The sequence below is a fragment of the Pseudopodoces humilis genome, chromosome 3 (genome assembly GCF_049639895.1).
Source record: "Pseudopodoces humilis isolate 2021_Gansu_Grassland_sample_001 chromosome 3, ASM4963989v1, whole genome shotgun sequence".
NCBI lineage: Eukaryota > Metazoa > Chordata > Aves > Passeriformes > Paridae > Pseudopodoces > Pseudopodoces humilis.
This window is the reverse complement of record NC_142202.1, coordinates 50163671-50175852: the sequence shown is the minus strand read 5'-3', so window position 1 is coordinate 50175852 and position 12182 is coordinate 50163671. Positions and strand designations below refer to the sequence as shown.

Sequence of the window (12182 nt, the reverse complement as noted above, 5' to 3'; positions counted from 1 at the left end):
TACCTACAAGAGTAATTTTTGTGCCTTTTTAATTTTTTCTTAAATTCAATCTGTACTTTGCAACCGGAGATCTTGTTTTTTTGTTAGTTGAGAATTAAGAGTTAGGAATGAAAACATCTCAAAAGAGTCTTGTGGTATTATCAGAAGTCTCTTCAGGGGTAATTTGTGGATGTGGGATTTTTTTCTTTGTTTGGAGAGACATGCTATGATGTTATTTAATCTAGTCTACCCAACCTCAGGCCGTAACAGTAATATGCCAGAACAAATGCTACAATGATTGATGCAATTTACTGTTTTAATGATCTGCCTTCAGTCACTGAAGGTGCATCTCACAATGCACTGTTTTTGCAGCCAAGCACTACTTGACTCTCATGAGTTTTAGATGCATTGAGTTGAATCATAGTTTGAGTGGACACTGATGTCTGTGGGTCAGATTTGTATAATGAATGTAAGAGACACTAAGGGGCAATGTTTAATAAGTAAATAAAAATGCAGATGAAATATAAATTAAATTAGGGAGTATCCTAAGACTTGGATTTTGAAGTCTTGTTGCTTGAAGTAAATTATTTTCTTTTTCAGTGGAGTGGAATCACATTTACTAAATTCTGCATAAAACTCTCATTGATTTATAGGTCTTAGTGTATAGATGTAGCCTTAACTGCTTAGTCAAGTTCAAGGGAGGAATGACTAGGGGTAGCATGCAGATAGTATAAATTTTCTTATCATGCTGGCAGTTTCAGAGGAGAAACACTTGAATGAACCGCTTGAATGCTGGCTTCACTTTCTCCTTTAAATGATTAACTTGCTGATAAATGGCTAGAGTAAACCAAGTTCCAGAAGGCAGGTCACTGCAGCTAAACCTGGTTTCTCCAGAATTCTCCAGGTTTCTCCAGAAAGCAGAACCGTGTCCTTGTTGTAGTGGAGGAGACAAGGAGTTTGGAGCAGGCTTACCAGTGGAAAATTGAACTGCTTTGTCAGTACTGACACAGGCCTGTAGCTGTACTCTGTGTTTTTCTGCTGGGGGGCTCTTGGGTTGTTTGGACGTAGATGAATACCTTCTGTAGCTTCAACAGGGTGATGGTACAAGGTTGCCTTTGTTGTCTGTTGAAGTTTTTGTTCTCTTTTATTCTGGACAAATAGATTTTCTTCCAGTTTCAGGTCTGTTGAAGCCTAGTTTTGCTCTTCAGCTCTCTGGAGGAAAAAGTTTTTCTCAGGGATTAGCTGTGTTTCTGCACATTTTTATGCAGTTTATCCATGCAGTTGTCAACAAGAGGAAACTGGAAGTAAGAGTTGGAACAAATTAAGCACAGGTATCTGCTGAGTTAAAATGTGGAAAGTAGCAAAGATTCCAAAATTTAGAGGTCTTCCAGTTGATGCCTTTCACACAGGAATAAAAATTGAGTTAGATGCAGCACTCTTTCTTTTCTGGTACTTGTGTCTGTAGAGATGGCTTCAGGGAAAGCTGGAACTCCAGTTTGGTGTGAGAAGTCACATTTGTGGATTTTCAACTGGTCTCTCATCTCAGCAGGTGGTCTTCAATAGTGCATATTGGAGGCCAGATTTACAGTCAACTTAACTCCTAGGCAAACTGTCTCTCTGCCTCCTGTGCTGAGAGTTATCCAAAACCCTCAAGAAGCCAGAAGAAATGGTCAAGGTGCTGGAATTCCCAGAAGGGACTCAGTGTACTTAGCCACTGAATTTGTAGTTTGGTTGCAGGACATCTGTTCATCAGTCTTTATTTCTTCTGTTTCACACCACTGCAGTCTGAACCTCCATTAATGCATACTAACTGGCCTAGTCTTCACACAGAGGTTGACTGATTGATTTCTTGATTTATTTTCACTGTCAACATTCTTCTGGGTCTTCCTCTTATGCCTGCAGCCGACATAGGACCAAGTGTCCTTCTACAATCTGGCACACCTGGCACAACTCCTCACAGATCTCTTCTGCAATCTGCCACTGGTTTTTTGTTTAGCACTGGAGGGCTATGGGATGAGGCTGGTGCCACTGCACAAACCTGCAGGAAATACTCCAGCTGGTGGAGTTTTTTCTTCAGAAGAGCTCTGCTGCAGCACAGTGCCATACCCACCTCCTATTGCATGGTATGCAGTGCTAAAAATGTGTTCTTTCCTAAACAAGAACAGGCATGCTCCCTGAAAGATCTGAGGATAGTTAATGATGCGGAAAACATTAGGAATAATTTTTATCATCTTTCTCCTGGAAAAAATAAAGAAAAGGATTGAGGAAGTAACACTTTCAAAACTAAGTTTTCTGTAGGATGCCTGAGTTCTGATTTGATTGCTGGGAGTATGACTGTAGTGCTGATGTCCTTAGGCAGACAGCCTGGCCAGTTGAAAGTCCAGTGAAAGATTCTTGACCTAAAATCTCAGGATACTCTAGAACTTTCTGTTAAACATGTTGAAGAGGCTTGGGTGCAGGTTTTTTTCATTCTTGAATTCCTGATTTTTTCAGCTTCATTTTAAACTCCTGCACAGGCAAGGCGTATTATAGAAGTGCTGACAGAACTTGATTCATACTGTTGTATCTTTGTGTACAAAGCTATCTTGTTTCTCAATTCTGCTTCAGGAAGCTTTTCTGAAAGCTGTTTTGGAAATGCAGGTTTATCCAGTTACTCACCCTCGACATAAGAAGCCATTCTTCTACAGAGACAGTTCTGGCTTTGGGCTTTTTTCCTTTATTCAAGTCAATTTCCTCATCACCTGCATGCTGACTGAATGCGCTGGTAAAAATTACAGTACTGAATTTTGGCTTGTATGCTAAGACACCACAAATCACACCAAGCACATCTGAGCTGTTTCTGAAGACAGAGATGTCTTGTCAGTCAAGTTTGCACTAGTTTATAGTGCAGGAGTGGCAGTGTGGTGGAAAAGAATCTGATGAACCTTCTTGTCTGTCATTCCTTCTTAGTTGTAACAGTGCTTTCATTGAGGAGTGTACAGCCCATCTTGGACATGCAGTCCATACAAATTCTAGATAATGCTACTTTCACTTTTCATGTGTGTTTCCTCTCACTAGAAAAATGAAAACATGTTTACCTCACTCTTACTCCCTGCAGCAAAGGAAGAAAAAGTAGGTTTTGTTTTGTTGGGTTTTTCTAAACACAAACAACCATTTCTAGCCACCTAACTATGCTAGTGATGTGTTTACTTGCAGTCTGAACTGCAAAATAAGAGGTAAAGAAGAAAGCAGATGGCAGTTGCCATCTGTAAACCGGAAAAGGACAGCAACAACCAGCTGCTGAGTGAGGTATTGGCAATAAAACCAGGCTGTAGACCAAGTAGTTGGTGCTTATTGTGCCTGGGTTACCACTGTTTTAATATGCTCTTACACTTCCAATTTTTTTTTTTCTGAATTGTGCTGTAATGTATTGATCTACTTCTAGTGCTAGTATTTTTCTCTACCAGATTATTCTCAGTTTTAGGAAACACAATTGTCATAGCTTGTGTCCAGGGAGTTTCCATGAGTCTCACCATCCCTGTGGGTTAGGTAGGGTTCTGCTGCTGTAAACTGTATCTCACATGCTCAGTGTCACTGAAGGCTGCATGCAGTGCAGCCTGGATTTTCACTACAGTATATTCAACTTAAGTCTTTGTAGTCAGTAACTGATGCAGAGTAGAACAGTAGTGTGGTGCTCACACATAGCACAGAGATGCTTGTGGATGCCTCCTTTTTTTTGATTAGGATTTTTTAAAATTCCTGTCAAATTTTACATTTTTGTGGCATCTACGTGATGAACAATGTTCCAGGACTGAAATATTTAAGGTGATGATAATTTGATCTTCCTTTCCTGAGAAGTGAAGACAGCATCTCCATGATAGTTGTGTTGCAGTTCTGAAAAGGCTCCTGACCCCAAGGTTTGCAGAGGTGATTTCTGCTCGGTTTAGCTCCGCAAACAGGCCCTGCTATTGCCTGGCTGTAAACAGCTCAGTGTATTTTGCTGCTACTAGCAGTTTCCTTTAAGGGAACTCTTAACTAATCTCTGTGAAGATTTAGCTTACGCTTTGAGAAAGTGCTGCTGTTTAGTCAGTCTTGATACTCCAGGCTTGGATTATGGACTTTTCTTAAACTTGTCCTAGGATTTCTTTTCAAAAAGATACAGATAACTGCCAGTAGCAAGCTCTTACACTAAAATCTAGTCCCAGGTGGTTAAACTGAAGCTGTTTTTTTCTATATATCAAGGCACAAAAGTTTGCTGATGAAATTTGCCAGCCAGTTTTCAGTAGAATTCTTGGGCAAAGGATACTTTTAAGATATCTTTGGCCTCCTCTGTGTTTCTGGCCTTTTTGTGGGGGAAGTGTGGGGGGTGTAGTTGGTTTTGTTTTATTTTTTGAGTAGGGGAAACAACAATATGGGTTTGTAAACCTGACCTGATGAGTTCCCAGGAGTTTTCAGAAGGAAGGGAGTCTGTGTTAGGGAGACAGGTTACACTGCCTCTTCCATTAACTTTTGTGTGCCCCTTTCAAGGCTCCAAGGAGTGTGATTTGACACACTTCATCCAGTGAGTCACATAAGTAGACCACTGCTCTTGAAATTATATAAGCTAACATTGCTTTAGAAACCTCCCTGAGAAGGTTCACTTCTCATTTCTGGTGTTGTTAACATGTTTTACCTTTAAAGTGAGCTGAGATATTTATTTTAAAAGTGGATTGGTAGAGTTACCGCATGCTTATAAATGGGATATTCTGTAAGTAACTTCTGTTCTGAAGTAAACAGAATCCAATGTCTTCAAGAAGAGTATGATGTCGAATTTTTCTCTGTGGTTATAAAGCCTGTTGTAATGTGTCTGAGGAGAGGGGGAGGCATTTTCTTTCTTGTGAAAGACTTCTGTAATCTTCATTCTCAATAAATTCTCTGCAGGGAATATCCAACCTGACCCCACTTTGGTGGACTGAGGTGATGTGGAAGTACACCGAGCTAGGAGGCTGGGAGTGAGGGAGAATTATAGAAGTCAAGAGAATCATGGAATGGTGTGGGTTGGAAGAAACTTTAAAGATCATGTAGTTCCAACCCCCCTGCTGTGGGCAGGGACACCTTCCATTAGACCAGATTGCTCAGAGCCCCATCCAACCTGGCCTTCAGCACTTCCAGGGATGAGGCATCCACAACTTCTGTGGGCAATCAGTTGTAGTGCCTCATCACCCTCAGAGTAGGTAATTCCCTTCTAACATCTAATCTAAACCTACCATCCTTCACTTTGAAGCCTATTCCCCTTTGTCCTGTCACTACATGTCCTCATGATTTTTTTTTCTCCAGGTGGCATAACAATATATTTATAAAAACTGAGGCATGATCTTCACTTGAGGAAAGCTTTCTTTTCAGTTTTAAAGCTGCTGCCTTCTGAGATTGGTTATTGGAAAATAACCAGTTATTGATTAACAGTCCTTCTGAGACCTGTGCTGCAAAGACTGCCTTTTCACATGGAAATTCTTGTGACTCACAGAAAAAAAATAAAATATCTAGTAGCATTTACAGGAACAGTATCTGTTTCCCTCTCTGGGGAGAGGGAACTTGTTTTTGCAGAACATCCTGACAATAGTGATTATAATGACAGCTTTCCCATCTGATTCAAATATTTCATGCTGTGTAGGGATTATTGAATATTATTCTGTAGAAAAACAGTCAGCCAAAAAGATTCTAATTACTTGTGGCTGAGCAACAGTGCACCTGCTTTCCATTCTCTGCACAGGGTTTTCTCCCTTTCTTTTTGTCAGACTTTTGCTTAAATGTTCTTTAAATAAAAACAGCATTTATTGTATTCTTCAGAAGGATTCAGTATGGAGCATATATGTGTTTGTGAGGTATATATCACAAATACTTTTTTAACAACATGTTTTCCCTGTACATTTTTGAGAAGACTTTGCTACTTGCAGGTATTAAAAGATGTGAAATCACTGTGTGCATGTGCTTAAATCTCTGCTCTCTATTGCACTCTTGGATCTTTAAATGGGAAAATCCAATGAGATCTGGCTTTTCTGTTATATAACACACTGCTGTACAATTATAAATGCTCAGGCCACGTTCCAAATACCCTTATTTTGTGCTGCACTACAAAGCAGTGCAATGCTGGATTATGTTTTATGCTTTTATTTTTAAAGGGAGAAAAATAAAATGAGGAAAATTGTGAGTCTGTTGGTGTCCTGCATGCCTTTAAGATTAATTGGGACTTTGTACTGAAAGAGAAGCTAATTTGTGTTGAATACAACTGGCTGCTGAGTAAGTGGAGCGTAGAGGCTTATGTTAATTGGCAGTTGTGCCTTTTCTGCTGTTTCCTGGTGCTGTACTCGGTGACCTGGTTGGGCCAGGCTGGCATGGCTTGGTCAGAGCTGCTCACACACTGCTGCTTGCAGAGCAGGGCTGTTTTAATGGGACACTTGCACAGGATGATGGTCATGGTGCTCTGAGCTCTGCCCGTCACATGCCAGTAGAGCCAAGAGCTCTGTGTGCTGTGGTGCTGGTGGCCAAGCAGATGGAAATGGAGATTGCCTGCCAGGCTGGTTTGCTGGCTCTGCTGCCACTGCACTGGATTGCCTATCCAATGAAGAAGTTATTATAATCTTAAAATCTTCTATGCAGTTTGAATATCTTCCAGTAAAATTTGTAGATATAAACCTGCCTGGTCAGCCTGGGAAATAACCATTTTTTAAGTATTTCCATTCCATTTCCACCTGGATAAGACATTCTAACATATTATAATGTGGTTTGTGATTATTGGCTAAACTTTTTTCATCAATGGTGTTTGTATTTCTGCTGTCTGTGGATACCTTTAGGAGGATATCCTAGTGTCAGAGCTTTCCAAGCAAGGATTGCTGCTGACTGCTGTGGCCAAGTACAGAGCAGTGCTGTGGTTAACTGCTTAGTGCTTCTGACTTGAAGAGAAGCCTTTGTCCCTGTGTCTGCCCTTGTGCAAGTAGGGTACTCCCCTTAATCCACATACTGTGACACAGGTGTTTGTGAGGCATCACTGACATCTCTTCCAATACTGGAAATAGATTATTTGAGAAAGAACAATAGGTAAATATTGGTAAGGCATTCCTTTACCCCCCAGGTAAACACTGTAGAAACACTTATCTATGGAGGAGATGGGGTGTGGTTTGAGGTTTTTTTCCAAAAATCCTTAAACAAATACTGACATAAGCAGATTATTAATGCCAGTGGAGTGTGGGAAGAGATTACGCTATTGATTGCATCACAGGCTTTGGCAAAATGAAATACAAAGCTTGTAGACAGGGATTCTTGATCCTGTTCTTCCTTTATTGTGTCAAGTACTTTCCGTCTAAGAGAGCAGGGGTAAACCTCTGCTAGGCTATTACCTGCTGTAATTAATTCTACAAATAGATGGACACTGAATTTTGTAGTCAGCTATCGTAGATGGAAAGATATCCCATGGTATTAGTTGAAGTCCACCTAGTAAAGGACTTAGGTACTTCTGTTTATGAGCGCTGGAAAGCTAGAAGTCATGTGTGCTCCTTTCCCATGGTTTTTAAAACTTTTTCCAAAGGTCCTTTAAAAAATTCTCTGAATAGGAGTTGAATAAAAACTGTATGAGGTAAAAAACAAGGCTTATTGACCTTGAAGTATGTAAAATACTGTATGGGATAGATGCAACTGAATGGTTTTCTCTTTACAGAGCTGCAGATGTTTTACACAACTGTAATTCTGCTCTATGCAGTTGTAACTCATAAGTAGTGCAGAGCTCTGTTTGTCCTAAGTACTATGTGTGGGGAATTTTAAAGATGTCTGGCAAGAAGATTCATGCTTAGACTTGTGCAACACCATTAAAAAGGCTGGGCCAACTTTGTCCCTGCTGTCATGCTTCTGAAGCAAAGTAAATTGAAAAAATAGTGAATCTGACCAAGCTTAAAACACTTGTATTCTTCTCTTGATAATGGACTGAAAGCACTTATTGCCATCTGGATCTCTCTGGCTTTATTGAACTGAACTGCATTTTGCAAGTAAACAAATAGTGGTCTAATTCTTGCTTTGAAAAAATAACCATGCAATATCCATTTCACAGAATGAGAAGGCTCCCAAGGACAGGTATAGCTATAGTACCTCAAGTTGCCTTGAAGAAATCGGCCTTTGAATCCCAGATCTGTTTATCTTCTGAAATGCTGGTGGGTCTGTACATCCTGCTGTCACATCTTGTCATACCTCAAAACAGTAGAACTACAAAAAGGTTGATAATTTTGCAGTGTAGTTACTTTTTAAAACTTTATTTTCTGGCAAGAGGGGAATTATTAGGATATTAGGCAACTTGGAGAAAGGGAGTTTGGAGCAAGGGACTTGTAAAATGAATAGTCTGAATCATTCCTCTCCTCAGTCAGGGCTGAGGCGTTCTGGCAGGACTGCAGGCAGTGCTGCCCCAGCACAGCCTGGTATTACTTGTATGGAAAAACAAAGGGCTTTAGTCCTGAAATACCCAGTCTGCTACTCATCAGAGAACAGGGATCCGTAGGATTTGATGGGAAGATAGGTCAAGAGTGTCTGGCACAGGGAAGAGAGGCATTATAAAGAAGAGTTACTTCTTCTTTAATTGTTTCTTTTGTTCCTGAAATCTTGCTTTTTCACACTTCATGTTGTTCTATTGCAATGTTTACTTACCTGGGCTTCCCAGAAGCCTGCACTGTCTCTTTATTGGAATAGTGTCTATTTGTGTGCCAGTAGCTCATCTGACTCGTGCCTCAGAGATTCCCAGAGATCAAAGCTGCATTTACAAGAACTGGAAAGAAGCTATGCTGGACTAGGTCCAGATTCCTTGGGTTTGTTCTTATGCTATTGACAGTAAATGTCTAGATTGTTTTGCAGCCATACCATCAATTTGCTGCACTGCTTATCCTGGGGGGACCTGGCACTGAATTTGACTCCACTGCATTTATTTTATTGCAAACGATGCATCATGAGTCAGAAAGAGAAGTTAAAATGATGGGTTGTGGATGTCATCCAGGATGTATGAAGTCAGCATTTTTAAAAACAAAAGCTAGAAGCAACTGTACTCATAGAGATAGTCTGTCTGAGGCACATGCTATCACAAAAAAAGTGAAGTGGTCCACTCAGTTCTTTGATATGTGGTCTCTGAAGTCTGCATTATTTAATAGTGAACGGTCCCAAAAGTTATTGGCTATTTGGAGGCTTCTTAAGTTTATTATTTTGGTTGGGTTGTTGTTATTTGGTTTTGGTTCATTTGGGGGATTTTTGGTTTGTTGTTTTTTTTTTTCTGTGTTTGGGTTTTGGTTTTTTTTTCCATTGGGAGTACTTTAACATTGGCTAACAAGGCTGCTGCCTTAAGACTAGGATTTGGCTGCAGCTTATGAACTGCCTCAAATAACACTTTGGGGAGTAATGAGGCTGCCTGCTCTACTGTTGAATCAAATACTTAACTGCTGCATGGTTGTTTGGGCTCTATTCACTTTTCAGTAATTGCTGTGTTTGATAGTGTGGCTCTGTTTTTTAAATCTGTTCACCAAATTCCTTAGTCCAGAGCAGTTTCTTCAAAGACTTGCCAAGCATACAGCTTGACTAAATGCAGAGGAGGCTGTTCTTTCCACAGAATTTTGTCTGCTAGGAGCAAAGGACTTGGCTGGGAGGCACAATTCCTGGCAGTTCTCACAGAAAGGATGTGTAGGTGTGTAGTCACATCTGGATACAGATGTGCTTATTAAAAAAGTTTCTAAAGAGTACATGCATTCCATGGATGCTGTGCAGCAGTTACATGTATAGCACTTCGACACTACACTGAAGCATTTGGGAAAAAGTGGTGCACTTCCTAAGGAAAATGGCCTACCCTGGAGCTGTTAGTTGAAGTTCCCATGTCTTTCCAGTAATAACATCCCAGTGAAAGTAACTTCAGCTGCTTTAGCTTGCATTTCTGGGAGCTCCAAAATGATGGTAATAAACAGAAATATTTTTCTTTCTTAAATGCTACTTAACTGCAAGTTTTGGCGCTTCAAGACTCTGGATTCTATCTCCCTCTTCTTATTAAGGAAGCTGACTTGCACTGCTGCTCAATGCTAACATCTTGTGACTGAAACTTGCCTATTTTTGCTCAACAGTGGAAGCCGTGACTCTCCTGACAGCCTCCTACTGAAGAGTGTATCAGACATTATTGCTTAGGTACATAAATGTGTGGAATAACTCTTAAGTTCTCTTCTCTTCTAGGATGCTGGTACAAGGGAAGCAAATCTCACCCTCAAGTAAATTCCCTCATAACCATATTATTAATCAAAATAGCTGATTAAAAAAAAAAAAAGGATTCTGTGGATAAAAAGGATAAACTACTTTTAAAAAAACTTGAAATCAAATTGGCACCTAAGGCTCATATAAAATAGTTGAAGAAAGTTCTTTTGCTAAAACTATTGTAATCAACAATTAGGGGCTAAGAATAAAAAATATTCTGCATGTTTGGATCACATTCTTGGGCAGAAAGAGGGCTTTTTTCTGCATCTAATGAATTGTCTCAGACTACCTGGATCACCCTGTCAAGCCATACTTTGCCTTACACAGGTTGTTTTCAGGACAGCCATGGAAGAGGCTGAATTTTCGAAAGGGATCTTTACATTGTTGTTCTTGGTCTTAAGCCAGTGCACTCAGCTGTTTTCAGCTAATGGTCCTTGGGGTTTGGGGAGTGTTTTCAACATGAGATCTGCTGTCAGTACCAATGCTTGTTTTTGATGTTTGTATACTAGCTTGCTCTTGAGTATGGGGGCATTGCCCTTCTGTGTGCAGTTGGAAGGACAGAGATCACACAGTGGACCAGGAGCAAAGCCAGCAAAATTGTGAAGGAGACCTGACTTCTGCTTATTCTCAGACCACAGTGATTATTGGCTTCTATAGAAAAATAAAATAAAATTAGGTTGTGTTATTACTTCTAGGGGGGGAAGGAAGTGACTGCTTGTTCAGATTTTCAGAAGCTTTTTCTGTTAATGTGCTAAAATAATTTTGTGAGGACATTGAATCTACAGTGAAAGCAAGTCTAGCCAGGAGACTCTTCAGCCCCATAATTGTGGTTGTTTCCTGTCTACCAGAAAGCAAGTAGTTAAAATTGCTTTTAATTTTTAATAAAAAACTTTTTGGTTTAACATGTAAAGAATAGGAAAAATAAATTGAATAAATCTATACATGTATGATAAATAACTGATAGGTTAATTTATTATGGAGACATTTATAGACTCAAAGGAAGAGCAATAGGTGGTTCATAGACAATTTAAGAAGGCTCACCTAGAGAGTCAAGTCAGAAAGTGGGGCAGGGCATGTGTGGAGATGCTTCTTGTCTTTTTACTGCTGATCTGCCTCCTAAAGGTAAAGCTTTGCCTGCCAGTGTAAGGCAATCCTCTGCTAATCTGGGGAAATCCATTTTGTCTCAGTCAGTTGATATAGGCAATGATCTCTTCTCTCAGACTGAGCTTCCTTCCTCAGAGGTAACTTGGAGGATAGCATTAGAAAGACAGAACACTTCTCTCTCCACTGCAGAGATTAGCTCTGGTCTCTCTCAGTATCTGACTGAGAAACAGACAGTTGTCAGTGTATCCAAATCCGCTGAAACAAAATGGCTGAAGTTTATGGAGATGACTCTCTGGTGACTCTTGCTGGTGCTAAAGTAATGACAATTCTTTATTAATCCGTGGAGGTCTGGCCTTATTTCTTGCTTGTTGGAATCTTGAGCCTGGCAGAAGTGATCTCAACTCTTATGGCTCCTTCTTCCCATCAGGGCCTGTTCCTATGGGATTCTTCAAAGGATGTTCCTGAAGAGCCAAAAGTCAGTTCTCCTGACATCCATGGTCATAATCTTACTAGTTGTCCTGCTTCCTCCTCACCTTATAATGAACTCCACAATCTCATGGTTGCTGCAGCCAAGGCTGCTCCCAACCTTTCACATCTCCAGCAAGGCCTTCCCCATTTGGTAGCATGAAGTCAAGCAGCACACCATTCCTTGTGGGGTCCTCTCCTACCTGTGACAGGAAGTTGTCACCAGTGCTCTCCAGGAAACTACTGTTGGTCCCTTCTTTGCTGTGTTGCTTCTTCAGCAGGTGTCAGGATGGTTAAAGTCCCCCACAAAACCAGTGCCTGTGACTTTGAGGCTGCTTCAAGCTGCCTGTAGAAGGGCTCATCTGCTTCCTGCTACTGATCAGATGGTCTGCAGCAAACACCCACAAGAGTGTCTGTCT

General features: G+C 40.5%; 1 protein-coding gene across 10 annotated transcripts in view; it reads left to right on the top strand.

Annotated features, from left to right (window-relative positions):
* MAP7 (microtubule associated protein 7) overlaps positions 1–12182 on the top strand; it is a 97110-nt gene that overhangs the window by 7150 nt on the left and 77778 nt on the right. The gene's annotated exons all lie outside the window — the stretch shown is intronic.